This window comes from Polyodon spathula, chromosome 14 (genome assembly GCF_017654505.1).
Source record: "Polyodon spathula isolate WHYD16114869_AA chromosome 14, ASM1765450v1, whole genome shotgun sequence".
Taxonomy (NCBI): Eukaryota; Metazoa; Chordata; class Actinopteri; order Acipenseriformes; family Polyodontidae; genus Polyodon; species Polyodon spathula.
In genome coordinates, this window is record NC_054547.1 from 27,221,104 (window position 1) to 27,243,532 (window position 22,429).

Here is a 22,429-nt window from a genome sequence, read left to right on the forward strand (position 1 = left end):
CAATATTTGGTAGAGGCACCTTTGGCAGCAATTACAGCCATGAGTCTATTTGGATAAGTCTCTACCAGCTTTGCACATCTGGACACTGCAAGTTTTCCCCATTCTTTGCAAAACTGCTCGAGCTCTGTCAAGTTCGATGGGGACCTTTGGTGAACGGCAATATTCAACTCTTTCCACATATTCTCAATTGGACTGAGGTCTGGGCTTTGACTGGGCCATTCCAGGACATTGACCTTTTTGTTTTGAAGCCATTCCAGTGTGGCTTGGGCTGTATGTTTGGGGTCATTGTCCTGCTGGAAGATGAATCTTCTCCCAAGACCCAGGTCTCTTGCAGACTTAGCAGGATTTCTCTGTACTTTGCTGCATCCATTTTGCCCTCTATCTTCACAAGCTTTACAGGCCCTGACACAGAGAAGAATCCCCATGGAATGATGCTGCCACCACCATGCTTCATGGTAGGGATGGTGTTCTCAGGATGATGTGTGGTGTTAGGTTTGCGCCAAACATAGCGCTTAGCATTGAGGCCAAAAAGCTCTATTTTGGTCTCATAAAACCATAGAATCTTCTTCCACTTGGTCTCAGAGTCTCCCACATTCCTTCTTGCAAACTCTAGCCGAGATTTGATATGAGTATTTTTCAACAATAGCTTTCTTTTTGCCACTCTCATATAAAGGCTAATTTTGTGAAGCTCCTGGGCTATTGCCATATGCAAATGTTCTTATATCCTACCCCTGATTGGTGCTTTTGAAGAGCCATATTCCGGATTTGTTTTGAATGTTCCTTCATCTTCGTGTTGTAGTTTTTGTTAGGAAATGTACTAACAAACTGTGGGACCTCCCAGAGACAGGTGTATTTAACCTGAAATCATGTGAAACACCTTAATTGCACACAGGTAGACTTCATTCAACTAATTATGTAACTTCTAAAGACAATTGGTTGCACCAGAGCTTATTTAGGTGTGTCATAGCAAAGGTGGTGAATACTTACGCAATTATTTTCTGTTTTATATTTGTAATTAATTTAGAACAATTTGTAGATTTTATTTTTCACTTTGACATTGTGGACTTTTTTGTGTTGATCAGTGGCAAAAACACCTAATTAAATCTATTTTGATTCCATATCGTAACAATAAAATGTGGAAAAGTCAGAGGGGGTGATTACTTTTGAGAGCCACTGTATAAGGGATTCAAGAAATGTCCCCAGGGGGACACCAAGCAATTGATGTACAGTTACTGGTTGTGCCCTTGTTCAGTTCTCTTGCAGTAGCAGTAGGAGGGATAAGCATGTGCAGTAATCTGCCTTTAACATGGCAACATTAGTGAAAGTTATCATTGCCAACACCATTCAGTGGCTGCATTTGAGAGATTTGGTCATAATCTGTATATTGGAGAGAAAAAAAAAAAAAAAGATTACTGTTAATGACATGGTCCTGATGCCTACCCTCGTGTATTTTGTACGATTGCTCGTTGGAATGCTTCCATCACCAGAGCAAGGCTAAAAGCTAGGTTTGAAGGCGATTTACATCATTTGTTTTTATTAATTTTCACCCCCAAACTGAAATGCTGAATTCAAGTTTAATTAATCCTTAAGAAGGGATAAATATCTCTTGTTTTCGCTGTCCACCATTTGCAAATGTAAAAACGTAAGTTAACATATGGAAACGTGCTCCCTATACTCCATATATTCTCAGTAAGTTTTGATGAAGAATATCTTATCCAAGTTTTATTGCAATTGAATAAACACTGCAGATTCTCATGATAATATCCATTCTTTTGTGAAAGAATACATAAGTGTTATCACAAATAATTACATGATTTTTGTCAGTGAATATAGTGCACTTTGCAGAATGCACTAAACAATAATATTGAAATATGGCCACATGGTGGAGCCACATTACCAGTACTGTAGATGCAAAGCTTTCTTTCTAAATATTACCAAATACTACTGTGGTTTAATGTGATGCTCATGAACTACTTTTACCAAAAAATACTACAATGGGCTTATATGGAGCAGGAGTATACACTGTAACTTGTAATGTCGTTGTATCCATAACTTCAGAAAGCTCAAGGTAAAACAACAGTATAAGAATATGAAGTAGGCATTTTGACTTGTGCCTTCTTCAGTGTACCCATTGTTAGAAGAGTGGTATTTTAGTGTTCTTCAGTGTTTACCTTTATACCATGTTATTGTTCATTTGCGATTGTAATTTTTCCATTTACGACATTTTCTCTGTTTATGCCTCTACCAGATGCATTAGTGCTTATGTAAGAGAGAAACTTAACAGTCTCAATTAGTTCAGTTTATCATCTGCACCCTAGCAAAACATAGCGCAGCTGAAATGATGCTTTCCATCCATATTAGTCTGGGGGCCCAGGACAGAAATTTTTCGCGACGTAGCATCCCACCCCTCTACCCCCCATACAGAAAGCAACAACTATGTTTTTTTTGATAGAAGTATCTCTTAGGTGCTTATCTAGGGTGAATGTAGTGTTGTAAAGTGGTAGCAAGGTTTGCCAATGCAGGATTTTTGTACCCATGTCAAAACAACATTTTGCGCAAGTGAAATGATCCTCTGTATCCATACTGGCAACTTTATGAAGATTATAACAGTCCTCACCACCAGTACACAAGCAAGCCTGTGTGCATGCCATGCTCTGTCTGGAACAACTCAGTTGCGCTCACGTTTGGCTTTTTAACACCCACATGTAATGAGTTCCGGGAGTGCTTCAGGTATCTGTGTCATTAGTGTTGGAGAAATGTGTCCATCTTTGTCACAATGCCAGCCATTTCTAATTGGGGACGGGGTCTCAGGTTGCGGAGGGGTCTGGTAATTTGTGTACTTGTTATGTTACAGAAGACCATCATAAGTTGGGGGGAGGTATTCATTCCGGGCCTGTTTGCAACAGAAAAGTTTATAGCGCACCATTTACATCCGGTCAGCCAGCCGTTGGGTCGTAGAGAACTGTTATCAGAAGTTCTACTTCAACTGTGCAGGAGGTATATCCACCGTAGAGCCAAACTTGGTAAGGCTTCTAAATGTGTCTGGATTCTTCCTGACAAGCTGCCATTTAGTTTGCCTAACCCTAACCCTTGCAAGACTGCTGGTTGAATCAGATCCAGTCAGTGTGTGTACTGCTGGTAACATTCTAATAGTTGTTGGCCAAGTTCACCTGCTATGGTATGGGTTGGTATAAACCTGGCTTTATCCTTCACACCAGTACGAAAACAAAGCTCTTGACTTGCTTGCAACTTGTGAATAAATTGTACACAATGAACTGGAACGTCAGTGTCTAGAGACCACACCACTACATGAGGGTATTCTTGTGAAGCATGTGTAACATTAAGTAAAATCCGAGTATCTGCCTCTTCGTGCGATGAGAATAGATCTTCTTGGGAGGGAGATTTGTCACCAAGAATCATTCTCTGTCACAAAATTATATTGATCAAAGACAACATCTACTCTTTTGCAGCTGGGATAACTGTAGGGTTGGTGTACTTTTCTGAAGAACAACTAAGCAAGTTCTCCAAAGCTAGTTGCACCTTCTTGCCCGACGATTTGTATAAAGCCATGCCATCCACTATCCAAGCTGTGGGCATGTTAGATGCTGACAGTTGATATCTTTGCTGTTTGTTCAGGGTACCATCAAAGTGTACTAGAGAATATGGAACTGTAGAAAGCTCATGTGTGAAAACCTCCATCAGATCAATCTCTCTTCTTTGTGCAACTACTACAAAATGGCTAAACAACTCCCTATCTGCACTGATAGTCACTGTCTTATCACTATTAGCGTTTGATTTGATCTTCTTAGTTAAAGATGAAAATGTCTTGATGTTGACTTTGTGTAATTGTTTAAATAATCCAGTGGTATTTGAATTTAGTTTGTCTTCCACAAACTGTTTAATGATTTGGTTCCTGTATCATTCACAGTAACAAGCTTGGTGACAATGCTGTTGCTGTTCGGCTTGTTGCAACATTGTTTGATAGCACATTTTGACATTCCTGGAGCTTGCTGTTGATGAGGTCTACATCACAATCAATCTCATTGCCTTGTACCAAGTTACAAAATGCCTGCCACCTCAGTCTGGACTTCACCTCCATTGCAAGCTTGTGGGCCCTGACTCCACAGTTGTACGATTTTCCTTTATGTAGATTGCTTGCTGTGTTGCTACCATACACCTGCGATTCAATGAGGATGTCTTCCAGACCACTGTCGAAGACTCTTTTCATACTTCTTTCCAATTACAGCCAGAAATGTCTGTGCTATGTGGAAAAACCACATAGCACAGATTATTTCTCAAGATTATTTTCTGAAATTCTTCCGGGCATCTCCACTGAATCTCTTTTGCCTTACAATATATAGCCTCATCAAATGTCAAGACATAGTAATCTTGGCCAAGTACCCTAGACATCTTGCAGTCGTTCTTCATTACAGTGAAAACTGTACTCCATTCAGTATTTGAAGCTGGCAGCACTGGACAGTACCCAATAGACATTAACGTTGGTATAGCAGATGAAATCATCAGATTAAAAGCTGTCCATCCTGGTGTTTGCTTAGCATTCACCTTTTTAAAATCAACCTCAAATAGCTTGCTTGGTTAGCAGCATCTTATAATTAACCATTGCAGATCAAGGTTTGCAGTTTGTCGGCAAGCCTCATCATCAGTATAAAACTAACTTTTTACTTTTCCCATAAGATTTGGTGTAGGGTGTCTGCCAAGAGCTTAATGATTGTACTTCAGAATGGCTTGGCACATTGTAAGAGTTTTGAGTGATCGTCTTCGTAGTGCTATTTTCTTTGTTTGAGCTTGAGATGCCACTGTGCAAAAGCTACCGTGTGGAACTGTGGGAGTCTGACGCTAATATACTACACTAGTTGTGGCATGGTGTGACAGGCAGAGCCCTGTCGCAGGTTCCTGCACAAATGTGTGCAGCAGGGACCTTGAACAGGAGACGTGTTGCTGGGCAACCAATTGAGTTAGGCTTGCCCGACACTGAGCTGATCGAGAGGTCCGGATTGGCTTGGGGGCACGTCTGATGAGTCTGCGAGGAGCTCAAGGCTACTGCACGGCCATTGCTACACAGACAGATGTTTTACGAAAGCTTGTGCTTGTTGACTTCGAGGAGGAGAGCGTCCGCTCCATAGAGAGCACTGCTACACAAAACCCTTCCACTCCAAGATGGTGCTCGTGAAAGCATTGCCCAGCTGAGGCCGTTTGAAGAGGCTGGAGTTGATGTGAGGATGCTGGGACTCCGGGAGCCCAGAAGTAGGTTAGTTTTTAGGGGATTTAATCCCAAACTAAGTACAGTGAGGGTTAGTAGTGTCGTAGGTTCCTGGAGTGGGACGTTCCTTTTTGTCGGATTAGCACTCGCCATTTGTGTTGCAAACTTTTATTTTTAGCTGTTTTGTTTTGTTTTCTTTATTAAATCTGACATTAGGTTACCGTTCCTGGTACGCTAGTGGCAGCACTTGTGCGCCTGTGTGGCATATCAACACCAATGCTCTGTGTCTGATTCAGTATTCAGTGACGACCAACAAATGTAACACGTCACCTTATTACACATGGGTTGTCTAATTTCCACATACCGTTTCCTCATTTATGTGGTTGTTTTCTACAGCAAACTGACCAAACTCACCATGATGTAAGTTTGTTGGAATTATGATGTTGTCCATGGTAGCTTTTTCATGCTGATCCTTTGCTATATATTTATCAGACAAACAAGATGCTGATAAAAGACAGGTGTTTTTATTTTAAAAAAGTAATATTTATTTTAAAAAGGTAAATATTAAGAAATAATTAAAATATTTACAACTTTTTGTAGGGAGTCCTGGAATATATTTATATTTAAGCAGTGTGACAAGTTAACAGTAGAAGATTGGTTTACTTTGATTATCTGCAATGATAACATTCTACTGTCTTTAACACGAATCTTAACTGCCAATTATTTTGCTTGGCAACAGGCAGAAATTAAATATATCCATGTTAGGGAAAAAATTCTACCAAAAAAACTTTTGTCTGCTGGGGGTGCAACCAACTCAAAAACAAAGGGCTTTCTGCTTTTTTGGCTTATGGACTATAACACTGAAATGACACACATGCACAAAATAACAAGCAGAGAACAGCAATATAAGATAAAAACAATGTATAATTATATACATGTTAAAGGAGAGTCATTATTTTGAGTTTTTCAAGAAATTTGTTATGACAATTTTACATGATTTAGAAAAGCGTCTATATTTCTCAACGTTACCACTGCATAATTACAACATCCCCACTAAAATTACTCCTGGGAGTTCATCCCTTCATAAAAATGGGTGTAACCTTTACTATAGGAGGGAGAGGGAGAGGGAGGTTAAGGTTTGGGTTAGTGCTACGAATTTCAAATTTAGGAGGGGTTTTCCATTAGGGCCACCAGAATATAAATTCTTACACCGATCTGTTATATTAGTCTCTGTCTACCTATGTGTCTGTCCATCAATAACACGTCACAGTGTGGCAGACCACTGTTTAGGTTCATTGATACAGATAGCAGAATACACGATTCTGTATTAATGCATAATTAGATTATTTTGTATTGTTTTTTTTCTTTCTTATATACAGGATTCATGAATGGATTATTTGATTTCTTTACATCACAACCGTTACACATGTTGAAAAGCTCTTAAAGATACAGTGCACTGTTCAGTTATACAATACTCAACTGTTTCTGAAACCGAACACTCATGGTAAAAAAGACATGAAATTTAATCAGTATAATTATTCATTTTTTGCTTCCCTGAGATATGATGAAGCTTGTATATTCTCAGGTAGTGGCAGGAGGACACTCCAATCAATGTAAACAAACTGGGATGCCAAAAAATAAAAAGATAAAACTCTTGTGTCTTAAAATAGTGAAAAGAAAAGTATTAAACAGTCACTAAAGGAATTATATTTTAGTACACAATAAAACGAGTGTAGGACAAATAAACGCACAAATAAATTATATTGGTTTTTCCATATATATATATATATATATATATATATATTATATATATATATATATATATATATATTATATATATATATATATATATCGTTTTACAGGCACATCTCTCCTATTATGTTGGACAGTGATCATGGCAATTAATGGCATTTGTTCTGCTGCCCCTTTAACTGCGAAAATGTGAATGCAAGACACTTGCTCCAGATTGCTCCTTGAGAATGGGACTTGTCGTGTGGTTGGCACTGTCCCTTTAAGAGTGGGCTTATGGTTTTAACATGGAGCATGTGCAGACAGACTGCTGTGCTGAGTGACGCTTGTAATCCTCCCTAACACGGGAAGAGAGTAAAGCAGGGAGAGAGGGGGAAACTGTGATATGACAAGTGAAAATAAACCAGTTATTTGAGACAAAATAAGAATATTTTGACAGGGGCTCTCATAGCAGAACCAAACGAGCAGCACAAAAGGATTTCAGACGCTACAGAGAAAACAGACATCCACTACGAAACACAACTGACAGGTATGTAGGAGCTGAAATGTGACAGCCATGTAGGTTCATATTTATTTTTTCACTTAAGTTTTCAGTTTATTTAGTTCCCATGACTTCACGATAGACACTAGAAGAAATGTCACGATTTGCGTGGTATTTACTGTTAGGGCTGATCAGTTTACATTAAGCTCATGTTACGGGCCAGGACATTTGCTGATGTGGGCATCGATTTGTTAGTGTATCGACAGGGGAGTCAGGACTGATTAGCAACAGTAACATCACAGTGCATTGCATGTTTGTGTGTAATGTATTTTCATGCTCAAATACACGTGCTTGCTATATGCTATGATAGTATTAATATAAGGATTGATATCGGATGTGTGTTCATTTATAATGGCCAAGAGATTGCATTGGTATTAAGATAGTGTTTGACAATTACCAGGACATGTATTGTACAGTTTGCTGAAAAATTGGTGCAAAGCATGCATACTACATCGTCAGCAGCAATACATCCTGTTCAATGCTGGTTCTTCTGCAGTGCCAACCATGTTTCAATTGTATGCAGATTCTTATGCGCCTGACAGAGTCCAAACTGCCTTTCAAACGAAAACTTTTTTTTTTTTTTCTGTCATCTTTTCCCACATTTGATTATAAACTACATTTGAAAGTTGAAAGTTAACAGAGGTAGCAGAGTTTTTCCAACGGTTTACAGTGTAGGGATTGTTGTTTTGGTGGTAACAGGGTGACGCAATTAAATTTATCGCCGGTGGTGCAAACTTATTAGTGATTGCTGTAGATAAAGGTATTGGTCAAGTTATTCGAAACACGTTCTATTTGTTAAAACAAAACAAAATACAAACAAAAAAACAAAACAAAACAAAAAACACTTTTGTTTTAATGTGTGCTCCTTCACGTAACAAATTAACTTGTAGAAATAGCATTCCTGACATGGAAATCTGCGTGCCCGTGTTGCAAGTCAATTTATTTTCAGTAATGGATAAATACAAAATATGAATTTCTAGAGGGCTGACAGTACAGCAGGTGTTCAGTTGGCAGCTCCTCCCCGGGATTCATTCTTGGTGTTACTACAGTATGAGTTCAATAAGGCACACCAGAGCTGTATGAGCAGGATCTATAACTGCACCATATTGACAGTTGTTTGGCAATGTGTCTCATATCTGTTGTTTAACCACAGTGAGTGTATTTCTTTCTTGCTTGCACAGTATCTTTCATTCACTCTACCCATAATTGTAAAGCATTGCAACAAGTGCTTAAAATTGCTTCGATGTGGTTTGTTTGGGTCAACTTAAGTTTTTCCTGGTGTGTAAATTATAATAATAATTTCCATTGTGAGCAACTATAAAGTTTATGTCTGGTATTCAAAGTTGTATAATCAAGTTTGCACTGAAATACTAATAATAATAATAATAATAATAATAATAATAATAATAATAATAATAATAATAATAATAATAATACAATCTAAATAAATGTTTTCAGTTTATTTGTATTACATACAGTTGGGTCTGTATCCTGATATAAACACAAAAAAATATTGACAGTGAGATAATTCAAATATATGTACCTAGGTTATAAAAACCAAACATCTAACAGTGCATGTGAGTCTGTTTAGTTCATGTGTGTAAAAATATGTAAAATGCCAGGGTGGGGTTAAGTGCTTTTTAAAGACACCAGTATGTTTGCGTAATAATTTCTCATTCAGATAACAATTTTATTTGTGTCAAACTTGAAACAGCCAATTCAATATATAACGTCTTACGAAGCCTGTAAAGATGCTCACTGGTTAATTATTGCAATATCGGCACGACACATAGACGGTAAAAGCACTTTTAAATGCTATTTTTAAAGAAAACCTTTTCCCACCAGTTGGTTAAGACACAGACAAAATGCTAAATCCTTTTCAGTGTGTGGTTGCCAGGCTCCCGCCACCCCTTGAGTGATCAGAATATTGTAGTTTCTCTTAAAGCAATGGCTTGCGAGCAACACTAGGCTGCACCAGTGAAGTTACAGGCTATTATAAGATAATACAGAACCGACTGGCAAGTCAATCAGCAGTGTTCATTTGATACAAAGCAACAGGGTGGTGGTTTAAGAGCATAGGAAGTTACTAGTAAGTGAACAATGATTCTGTACAAATGTTTTGTACTGCAATAGAACCCATTTATTGTGTCCCAACCACCTTGTCATACAGGTTCTAACCTGGCATCTAGTGGCAGTAACTGGTATAATGATGGCAGTCACTTTAAATGTGTATGCGTGTGAAATACATTTTTAATGGTGTAATAACACCTGTTCACACAGATGCAGCTGGTGGAAAAATGCACCTCCTATTGTGCAGGTCTTTTGGTTGTTTTATTTGGTATATAGCGGTGAGGTTTACTACACAAACTGATTTTTTTTGTTTTTGTTTTAATAGGCTTTAAGTTGGGAGAGTTGACAACATTTGACAAACATTTAAAATAAACTTCTCTTTTGACATAAGTATGAATCTACACTCATTATAACTGCTGTATAGCCAAGCCAGGTAATTTTGATACTATGTAGTATTATCATTTTCACGTTAAGGGGAGGACACACCTGGCTGAAACTAACTGAGGAGTTTGACGGTACGCTTAATTTGTAGTGTCTGATCCTGACAGTGTAGGCTATTAATCTTGGGAGCTGTCATGTAGCAGGAAGGGCAGGTCCCCCTTGTTCTTTCTTGTTTTGATCATTTACATGCATTTCATTGTGTAAGGGCCCTTCACTAGTGTTAGATACTTAACATATTTTGCTGTAGAAGGTAAATCAAGTGTGATTTCTGTTGTAGCTGTCTCAGGCCTGATTGATCTACAGGGTGGGAAACAGGTTTGCGGTAGGAAGCATGCATATGTCACTACAAAAAGTAGGACTATAACTGGACTATCGATAGGTTTGCTTCTTCTAAACAGTGCACACAATTGAATAACACCCAGGAGGTATCCATGGAGAAAAACATGGTTTGGTTATATTGTTTTACTATTCCAGCATAAACCACCTTAAAATCGAAACCGGCGCAGAGTTACACGTCGGAGTGGTTTGGATTTGGTGGGCTGCAGATACAAACAGGTGGGAATGATTTTTTTGATCACTTTCAGCTTGACCCAGCACCCTGTAATGTTAATGACATCTTCCCGATTCAGGCACCACAAGAGGAAAAGATGAATTACAAAGTGCTGTGTTTTATTTTTTACATTATAATTAATTATAAATGATACATGGCATTTCTGCAGTTTCTTAGTTACATTAAATTCTCGGTACATTTTATATTGCTCAAGTTTCTTCTAAATTATTGCAGCAATTTCTTGTCGTTGAATACATTTTGAAACCAGTTTGAAACCTGCATATCATTTTGATATGATGATTTCGCCTCTTGGTTTTCACAGCGGAAGATGTTTTCGAAGACATGTGTATTGATTACAAGAGGCATATGTAGTCATTAACACAGATTTCGTTATTTCAAACTGCTTTAAAACATTTTCACCCACAGCTCAGCTTCCATCTGGTCTGCTCCTTTTCTTACATACTGTACAGCACAGCAGTGTAATATCTCAATTGAGCCTTGAGGACAAGAAATAATTATTTTTGGCTAAACCTATTTACATCCTATACATCAACTGTTTACTGAGACGTCTCTATAGATGTTTTTACTGTACTTACTGTAGTAGAAAAAATTAGGCTTTGGCAGCTAGTCACCCTTGCATCACCAGACAGTTGCATGCATGAAGTCTAGAAATCGTCCCTATCGACGGTCGCAGAATTGAAGTGGGAACCAGCCTGTACATCACTAAGACTGTTGGTCCACTCCACCATACTGTTCATTAGTCATGAATTACTGATTTTATTGTTGGTGTCGCCTCTTTAAGAAACCCTGAACTCTGCTGAACTGTAGAATTACTCAATTCATAGTCATTTAGTGGCGGAGATATTTAAATGAGAGTAGGAGCGCTTCATGCGTTGCCATGAAGATAAAAACATTTAACAAGAGAAATTGATTCACGTGTTGTGGCGCACATTCTGAATTACTCCGTGCACTAGCTACTTGTTTGTCTGGTTACCTTTCCAACACACACACGCACACGCACACAATTATATAAATATAATTTCTACTGAGTACTGAGTTCTAAGTTTTTCTACTTAGAATTTATATTTGAGTGTGTGTGTGTGTGTGTGTGTATATGTGGAACATCTAAAAGTTAAATTTCATTAACACTAGAACCACCTTTTACAATACCTGCTTTTATTTTGAACATAACTTATATATATATATATATATATATATATATATATATATATATATATATATATATATATATATATATATATATATAAAACTGTTTACACACTAGTTTCTTTTGAAATGTTTATTATAGATTTTTAATTTTTTTTAAGTAATGCTTTATATGTGGCAAGTTAGAAAATTTTGCTGGTTCACGGTCTATTGGCGTGACAACGTCACACAGTGATGACTGCACAGTGGATTTTCAGGTGCATGTAAACCCAGGCATTGTTTAAATCACTGAAAGAAGGCCAACATCTTGAACAGTGTGTGTGGTCTCTTTTAATGTCGTTGGATGGAGTAACCAGATAACTGAAGTTGACTTCAACTTAAGCAGAATTTGCCAGATTTTTTACTATCAAGCACAGAATAAAACAAATAAATAAATAAATTCTTAAAGAATTTAGATTTTGTTTTGCGCATATGTAACTTACCATGTGACTTACAGCACAAGCAAACTGTTAATAGAAGTAGTGCAAACATAAATATATTGGCTCATTAAACACAGTTGTTTAGAAAAAGGAAGTAACAATACATTTCATTTCAAAGTATTACAGTAAATTCTCTGTATTTTGGTCTCAGACGGTGTCTCATTTTACTTTCAAGCACATTTCTTGTGGTGTAAAGGTGAACGCAGGGGAGTCGAAGGCAGGGGAGTCGTTCAGTTATCAGCATGTTAGTCAGCAGTCACTTTTGTTTCTGTTTGCGGTTGAACTGCGCCCCGGCCCTGTATCTGTGTCTCTGGTTGTTGCGTGGGTGTGAAATGTGCAATAACTGCTGCCTCCAGCTTTGTATATGGGGGAAGGTTTGATAATCCTGCGTGTAAAGGCAGGCTGTGTTCTGGGGACCTTTGTTGCAGTTTTGTTTTTACTCTGTAGCCTATAAACCCAAAGATCAGTACATTTAGACTTGAATATGATGTTGTTGTAGTTTATGAATTTATCGGCTTATAAGAAGATGATCGTGGACGTGTCTTTGGAGGATTGGAAGAATATTCCTTTTGTGATTCTGTTCAACTACAGTAACAAACTATCTTTACTGACACCGGGAAGAGGTAAACCTAGTCATGATTATAGTTGAGTGACGCCTCAGCCCTCAATTAAAAAAAGTGAACATGAAGCACATAGAGCCAGCAACATAATACACACATGGACATTTTATATGGTATGTCTCACATTTTCTGGTGAGAGATGCACACATTGTTCATTAAATTCAGTTGTTTGCCACTGTTGGTGAGCAAAGAGATTGGCACATTTTCTTCAACTAATATGATTTCTTCAAAGAGATACTGTTAGAAACCCATTTCCTGTTTAGGGTGATTTGCTTTTTATGAAAATGGTAGACCCTTCAGTACAGGAGATACTGGAATTATTTATTTATTTATTTTTTTTTTGCTGTATTTAGTATAAAGTTTTTATTTAAAGCAAATTACAAAAAAAAAAAAAAAAAAAAAAACAAAACAAAACAAAAAAACAACATACAGCTATGGTCAAATGTTTTGCATCACTGTACAGAATTAATTAATTTTGCTTCATAAAGTCAAATGAAACTTGCTGAATAATGTTACGATAACATATTGAATTACATAATGCTTTGTAGTTTTCCATATACGTAACAAAAAAACTGACAATTAAAAAATGTGACATTTCAAAATCTAACATGAAATACTACTGTGATGGCTTCTGGTAAATTTTTGCGATATCCTTTTGTTGTTTCTTTGCTTACATGATGTTAAATAAAAGACCTAAATTAATATAGTTTTTTTTTTTTTTTTTTTTTTTTTTTTTTTTATTATTATGTCTCAATCCTAAGGGCACTTTCGCACCTAGTTCACTTACAAGTGATTTGATTCATGGTTCACTTGCAAACAAACACATATGTTGCAAGCTTGCTTCGGTTTGTTTCACACCAGAAAAATTCAAGCAAACTTGAGCTTCTTTTAAACTGCATTCAGATGCGCTTGTTTGGCTTACTTGCAGCTTCATCCAGACCACAGTTCTATTGGTTTCACATTCCACTAACACATTCGTGTCTCTCCTTTTTGTTTTTTTTTTGTTTTTGTTTTTTAATTTGGAATCAGCAATTATTTTTTCTCATTTTCTCCCCACTTTGGAAAGCCCAATAATTTTTTATTTCATACCGGCTCAGTGCTGACTCGGGAGAGACACCAATACACTCGGCTATCATGCCGATAACTAGAGTGGAAGTTTTCTCTGGAAAAGATTTTCCATTGTTTCCAACATGGAGAATAATTCACGTGATGTGGTTGTGCTGTTGTCAGTGTTATTTTGGTTTATTTGGTGCTTACAATGTCAAATCATTGCAGAAAGAGTGCCAGTTTGTCAATTTTCTTTTTTACTTGTTCATTCAACCAACTAATATATAATATTATATAACCAAATAATAATAATAATAATAATAATAATAATAATAATAAATAATAATAATAATAATAATAAAAGCATGTTGTACACATGACAGTGTGGTGAGATACAGTGCCTATAGAAAGTCTACACCCCCTTGAACTTTTTTCACATTTTGTTGTGTCAGTGCCTTAGAGTTTCATGCATTTAAATGATGATTTTTCCCCCACTTTATCTACACACCATACCCCACACTGTTAAAGGGAAAAAGTTTTTATTGAGAAAAAAAATTATATATAAAAAATACAGAACTGAAAGATCAATTGGATAAGTACGTCCCCCCCCCCCCCCCCCCCCCCCCCGATTTAATACTTGGTGTAAGCACCAAGCATAGCTTTGGCTGTGTGCTTGGGGTTGTTGTCATGCTGAAAGGGGAACTTCCGTCCCAATTTCAGCTTTCTTGCAGAGGGCAGCAGGTTTTCCTCAAGGACTTTTCTGTACTTTGCTCCATTCATTTTTCCTTTTATCCTGACAAGTGCCCCAGTCCCTGCCGATGAGAAACATCCCCATAATATGATGCTGCCACCACCATGCTTCACAGTAGGGATGGTGTTCTTTGGGTGATGCGCTGTCTTGGGTTTGCACTAAACATAACGCTTTCCATTTAGGCCAAAAAGTTCAATTTTAGTTTTGTCAGACCACAAAACTTTTTGCCACATGGCTGCAGTATCTCCCAAGTGTTTTTTTTTTTTTTTGCATACTTCAAACGGGATTCAAGGTGGGCTTTCTTGAGTAATAGCTTCCTTCTTGCCACCCTACCATACAGGCCAGATTTGTGGAGTGCTTGGGATATTGTTGTCACATGCACACCTTGACCAGTCTTGTTCATAAAAGGCTGTAGCTCTGCAAAGTTTCCATTGGCCTCTCTGATGTCTTCTTCTTGCCCAGTCATCCAGTTTGGAGGGAAGCCTGATCTCGTTTCACTTGGTTTGATGCACATCGTGCTGTTATTACATGGTTCTCGGAGGTTTGACATATCACTGCAAGCGAACCAAACAGCACTTCAATCCACATCACAGGGTCAAACGAACTAGCTGTGAAAGTGCCCTAAAATAGTGGGTGATTCAAAACTTTTAGCCACAGCTGTACAATAGTAGCATAATAAGGTAATGAGTGTTGGATGAAAAAACTGGTAGACCTTGTGCCTCAGACAAGGTATCAGGATATAAAAAATATATATTCTTCCCTTAACTAGGTCTTTGAGATCACAAAGGGCTACAGCGGGAATTTAGAATTTGAAACCAGTTTTGGACCATCCTTCATTTACTCTTTAAGTACTGCATGCTTCTGTGTGATAAAATTGGCTAGTTTGATTCTTGGTACTGTAGTTGAGATGTTGCAATGGGTCTAGAGAGATATGCACAGCTTGCTACTTTAGACACGTGAGATGTGTACAGTGAATGGAAGTCCACCACAAGTAAGATTTATGACATTATTTATTACAGTAGCTGTAAACCATTTCAGGTAGTTGCTTGAAAAAGGTAAGATGCAAAGGTAATGTAACTGGAGTGGGAGGCAGTGCTGGGTTTGTACCTTTGGCAGAACATGGAAGATTGTTAGGCAGACGGTACGTGGTTGCCTGGAGGTTATATTGTAGTCATCGGTTGTGTTAGAGGTAGACAGAGTTTGATACCAAGGGAGTAGTTGTAAGCAAACAGACAGTAAGGCCTGCAGGGTGTGTGTGTGTGTGTGTGTACACATATATATATATATATATATATATATATATATATGTACACACACACACACACACATACTGTATCCGTGAGAGTTAGACAATGTTCTTATTGAATAGGCCTACTTTATTGATGTAGGTCCGAACGTTTAACAAAACATCTTTCAGTTTTTGCTACTAGTAGTTTTCTTTTACTTCCGATGCATTGCTTAAATTCAGTCTTGTGCAGTCTGAAAAAATCTTTCAAAGTACTGTACACAGATTTCCAGTTTACTGGACCAGCTGTGTAGAAGACTGCTTCTGAGGTATATCTCAGATATTTTGCCCACCATAAGAAAACTCTAGGGGCCCAAGTCTTCATTTTCATTTAAAGTAGGAAGATAGAAATCATAAATAGAAGGCAGTGGAGTATAGGGGTCCACCTCCAGCAGGGTTGAAAACGAATTTCATGGTTTTGCAAGGGTCTAAAACTGCTTATCCTGGGCCTAAATGTGTGCCTTAATAGGGCCCCAAAATTCAAAAAAAGTGTATAACTTAGTTAGTTTTTTATGATTTTAGGTGTCCAGATTTAAGGAGCAAGTAAAAGTTACTTGTGCGGCTGTGAAACCAGTCTTACAGTGTAGCGATCTAGTTATGGTGTGTTTCAATCCAGTTATCACAGCTCTGAGATTTATGATGATGTGAGATCTCAGTTAATTACCATAGGTTTCACAAAAAACATTAAAAAAAAACAAAACCAATTTTAAGTTTCTAAAAATGTTAAGGAACCAATCAGTCCTTGTGTTTATTTTTAGTCTTCCAAGATTCTGAGTATACATACCTTCCCATGGTGCCCTTTCTCATTAACTACAAGTTAATAATATTGTTTTTTTTAGAAATGCACTTGCAAGAACTGCGATTTCAAACAGTTTATTATACAGGTTTCAGAAGCTTGTTTCTGTTGTAATTTCTGCATTTTTAAATATTTTTTAAATTCTGTTAACTGTTGCTTGATTTAAAATAAATATAGATAACAATAAATTATGTATTGGCATTTACTTGAACAATGTAGCTTGAAAGTAAAAGTACAGTACATAAATATCAAGTAATAGGTATATGAAATTGAAAAACATGGACATGTCTTATCAAATGCACACTTGGTTTCGGATATTTCTTATTCATTTTAGCAATACAGATTACCACAAACCAACATAAACCTTTCCTTTTCTGTAGGAGATTAGCATAAACTATAGGAAATCTGGAGAAGCTTCTTTTCTTGGATGGTGGTTGCAGTAAACACTGAAATACACGGCTTACTAGCTTTAATTTGTATTCAGTTATAGTACGACCACTTACTGTAGAAATCACATTAATGTGACACTGGAAAAGGGTCAACGTTATTAATGTAGATTGTGTAACAAACATTTTATACAGCTAAAAGGAGGAATTTAAGCTGTTGACAATGGGATTCAACTGAAGCCACAGAAAATGACTGGTATGTACTGATATATTATAACAAAACAGCATTTTATTAAATGAAAAACTGTTTTTATGCTGTGGATATCTGGTAACCCTAGTTTTGGTGGCAATGAGAGACCATGCACTCAAAAAGAAGAGTCAACATGTAAAGTAAGCTTGCAGCTACTGAAAGTTTGCAATAAAAAGGATTAAGGCTGAGGCAATACATCGATGCATCGTATCGTTTAACAACTATCGGTAATCAAGTCTTTGCATTATTTTTGTGTAAAGGAAAGCTTTTATTTTTTATTAAATTTGGAATCTATTATTTTTTGCATTAAGCAAAGAGCTTCTCTGCTCCCTTCAGGTCTGACTCACTGACTCTGCATGAGATTGAGCTCCTCTCCCCCTGCCCAACTGTTTTACTCAACTTCCATACGTTATGAATTATGGAAATTGCTGCTGTTTTACTGGAAGAAAATAAACATTCTGAATACTATTCACTGGAACATACGAGCTCTATAATTTTTATTTTTTATTTTATTTTATTTTTTGTTTTTTGGAAAAGTAGACAGCAATTTAGCTGGCCAATGGATGGAAATCAGAAGGCTGGGAACCTCCTTTTAAAGAGGGTTTATTAGTTTACTCTCATTTTACCAAAGTACTGTTTAAAGAAGACATTACCCAGGCAGCATTTTTAGTTGGAAAACGTTGGGCATATGTCGGCGGGCCAACTTTATTTTGCTCATCAAGGCCAACGTTGGCACGTTGGCGTTTAGTCATTATCCCCAGGTGGGCCTGCGTTGCACTAATGTTATTTAAATGTGCAGTAGGTTGGGCCAATGTTGGTGCAACGTTGTTTTTTGGTGGTTAGGATCATTCTCATTTCCAGCCGTCGGCCGGCTAAATTGCTGTCTACTTTAGATGAGCCGTCTAAAACCAGTTATTTAAAAAAAAAAAAAAAAAAAAAAAAAAAAAAAAAGTTTACAGTGCTCGTATGTTCCAGTGAATAGTATTCAAAATATTAATTTTGTTCCAGTAAAATAGCGGCAATGTCCACAATTCATTACGTATGTAAGTCGAGTAAAACATTCCTTGTGTAAGGGCATTTAGTTTCCGGGCTTATGTTTCCATGGACACCATGAATGGACAATTAGTTTCGAGCTTACAAGCGACGAAAGCTGAACTGTACAATCATTTACCAGAGTCAGTAACCGTACAGCAGAGTTATAACATGTGTGTGTGTGTGTGTGTTGTGTGTGTGTGTGTGTGTGTATATATATATGATATATATATATATATATCTATATATATATATATCTATAGCACACATAACACCTTCTTCTGTGACAAAATTCGTGTTCTGTGTAAGAATGTATTTTTCACTCGAAGTGTATGTATAGTATTGTAAAACGTTTTATGCATTGACTTAGAAGATCGAACTGAAATCAAGTAATTACAATTGGTTCAGGAAACGATATTCGCATTGCACAATTAATATGATTTATTTATTTTTTAATGTGCTTTGTTATGCTGATTCAGTCTTTTATTAAACGAAAAATATCACTATATCAGTTACAAGATGTACCGGTCAGATCTTTTGCTGCAATCAGTTGCTGTAAAACTGTGGTCAAGTAATATTGACATTTACACACATCCCGATAAAACGTACAAACACAAACGATCACGTACAAATATGCATAAACACATACTGTGATTAGCTATCTGTGTTTAAGTAGGCACAGTACTAAAGATGATTAAAGACAAATGTTTTTATTTTAGAAAAATATACCACGGTCATCGTACCGCGGTACAATGTCATTTTTTGTAATCCGTTTTTAAATGGCTATTTAAAGAAATACTCTCAAGTCAAGTCATTTTTTAACAAGAAAAATAACTTTGAATCTAAAGTTTTAAAACAGATACAACACACTGGTACTACACTACCTAACTGGAAGTAATGTTCACTTCAGCTCACACAGGCTCAGCAAAGTAATGCTGCTTTTTTATTACAAATTACTGTGGAAAAACACCAAAATATTAACGTTTTCTGGGCTCAGTCTGGAATGACAGGAGGTTAGAATGTGACCACTGCAACTGAATACCCTCTCCATCTTTATCAGTTTGGACGGCCGCCTATTAGTTAAGAGAAGCAACGTGTTACCTAGCAATAGCCAATCGTTTAAGACATGCAGTGCCCGCCCACTAATCTCTCAGCAGAGGGCAAAACTTAATGATGAGAAGACGACGCCTGCAAATATACATTTTTTCTTTCTTTGTTTTGGACTGCATGTTAACAGCAACAACCACAAAGGAAAGAAGAAAAGTTAAGGTGGGTGTGACACCGTTGCAAAGTTAAGCAACATCTAGGGGATTTTTTTTAATGGGAATAAAATGGTATAAATGTTTGAATACATAAAACCAAAGTGCTTACAACACTATCAACTCGAGGAGACGCCAACATCTTTACAATATAGTAGTAAATATAGACTTTATGATTCTCTGCATTGAAGTGTGCTTACTGCGTTTCTCTTGACTGATACGATAGCTAATAGCTACTGCGACTACTTTGGTTTGGTAAATTAATAGGAAGGCATTGATGACAAGTTACAGTGCCTTGTTCTTGCTGATATTTGAGTATTTGTGTTTAATTTACTGGCAATCACGTTTGCTAGCGATGATTGTTTAGTAGTATATGTTTTTAATAATTATAATAATATAATAATATTATAATAATAATTATTATTATTATTATTATTATTATTATTATTATTATATTATTATTATTAGCCAAATTTATTAGCAAACGCCCTTATCCAGGACGACTTACACAAAAAATACATACAGTACAATGAAGAGCAAGATACAAAGTACAGTGACTTCAGTCCTAATAAAAACAAATACAAAACACAGTACGATTTGGTATTGGGGCAGTTCAAGAGCAGATAAGTGTTGATAGATACATCATTTAATTAATTTCCTAATCTCGTTCATTGTAGTTTTCAGAATCTAATGAACACAGTGGCTCACCGATGGACAAACGGTGAATAAAAAAACATGCCCATTTCACCCTAAACACTGTGAACTCCGTAATTATGGTATAGAAAAATGGTTGTGGTTTCGAAACCGTGGCAGTTTATATCGCGGTTTACAATAAAACCGGTATACCGTGATACCCCTATGTGATCTGTCTTTGGCCCATCAAAATAAATAATTAAATAAATACATACAATAAAATAAAGCAACGTAACGCGAACCCCTGGTGTGTCCAGGCCCTTTAGGGTGCTAAATGGCATGGTGCAGCACAGGTGCACAGTATAAAAATGTAGGCATAAATGAATGGGTTAACTTTGCGTTAGCTTTCACTTTAAACGATTTACTCCTACCCACTCACCAGTTGTGTAGTTGGCGCATTCTTATGAGGTGGCGACATGTTCTGGGAAAATTAAGCTACATCAGTCTTAGAGTGTATACAGTCTACATTAAATACCTTTTACACTTGTCCAATGTACTACATAAACATCAATGTGATTTCTACAGTAAGTATTCTTACTTTAATTTAATACAAATTAAAGCTAGTTACCTGCCTACTGCAGTGTTCTGTGGCAGACTGCAAACACCAGCCAAAAAGGAAAGCTGCTCCAGATTTTCTGTAGTAGCTCATGCTAATCTCTTAAAGAAGTGGTATGTCTATTTGTGCTAATCTGTACTAATAAAATGAGTAAGAAATATGCAAAATCATGTATATGTAATTTGTACACCAAAGTGATTTTCTTTTTCAACATTACTATTTTCCATTTAGTTTCCGTGTTTTTCCATTTCATATACCTGTAACTTGGTATTTATGTACTGGACTTTTACTTTCAAGATATGTTGTTCAAGTAAATGCCAATGCATTATTTACTGTATTTGTATTTATTTTAATCAAGCAACAGTTAACATAATTTTAAAAATATGCCATATAAAAAACGAAACAAAAAAATGATACTATACTGTAGAAATTGGTTTATGTTTACACAAAATGCAGCAAACAAATTTTTGAAAACTGTAAAATCAACAGTGTTCAAAATAGCAGTTCTTGCAAGCGCATTTAAAAAAAAAATATATATATATATATATATATATATATATATATATATAAATAATATATATATATATATATATATATATATTTATTTATTTTATTTATTAGTTCATGAGAAACGGCACCATGGCAAAGTATGTATGCTCAGAATCTTGGAAGACTAAAATTAACGTAAATATGCATGAATATTTTTTGAAACTTAGTGTTCTTTTTTTTTTTTTGTATAATATGCAAAGGAAAAAATGGAAAACAAAATACAGCTTATTATGGCTGACCTTTTCTGTATTCACATTTTCTACCAATTAGTGCTGCTTCTTATCATCTTTAATTTAGAAATTGCTTCACATTTTTCTCTTCTTTCTCACTTGGTATTATGTTATCTATATAATGTGACATTGTTTGTGCCTGAAATACAATTTCTCTGTTTCATTGGTGGCTGGTTCTGTCTTTCTTTCTCCACTTTTTCTGTGTGTAATTATTTCAAAACCTAACAGAGTTTGCTTAAATATGTGGACTTTACTTTGAAATGTACTGTGTGATAAGACAAGTTTATGGTTTTAAAATTCTAATACAAATAAATTATTTTGTAATTACTTTTCATAACTTTTACTTGCTCTTTAAATCTTGATGCTTAAAATCATTAAAAAAAAATGAACAGTTATACACTTATTTTGAATTTTGGTTCCCTGTAAAGGCAAAAATAGTGTTCTGTAAATGCTTGCTTTATTATTTCACTTCCAGGACTAACAAACCCTGTCCTGCTGCAGATATGACCGTGCCTGCTTAATTATTTCACAGACTGTTCTGATGAATACAGTTTCTATTTAAATTAGCTCAAGTCGCTTTCCTAATTAGATATTGACACATTTTCAGGCGAGTGCAAAGGGATATTTTCTTCGACACAAACAGTTGTACTCATATCAAACTAGAAGAAACAAACAGTTAAGCAAATATGTAACTGTATAATACAGTGCACTCAATTTATAAGAAACACATCCGTCCCAGATGATTTGATTCTTATAA

The 22,429-nt window shown here is 36.3% G+C and overlaps 1 protein-coding gene across 1 annotated transcript in view; it reads left to right on the forward strand.

Moving 5' to 3' along the window:
- Positions 1-7,295: 7,295 nt before the first annotated feature.
- LOC121326797 (activated CDC42 kinase 1-like) overlaps positions 7,296-22,429 on the forward strand; it is a 109,297-nt gene continuing 94,163 nt past the window's right edge. Inside the window, exon 1 of the mRNA XM_041270310.1 lies at positions 7,296-7,499. The gene's annotated coding sequence lies outside the window, so the exon portion shown is untranslated. The remainder of the gene's footprint in view (positions 7,500-22,429) is intronic.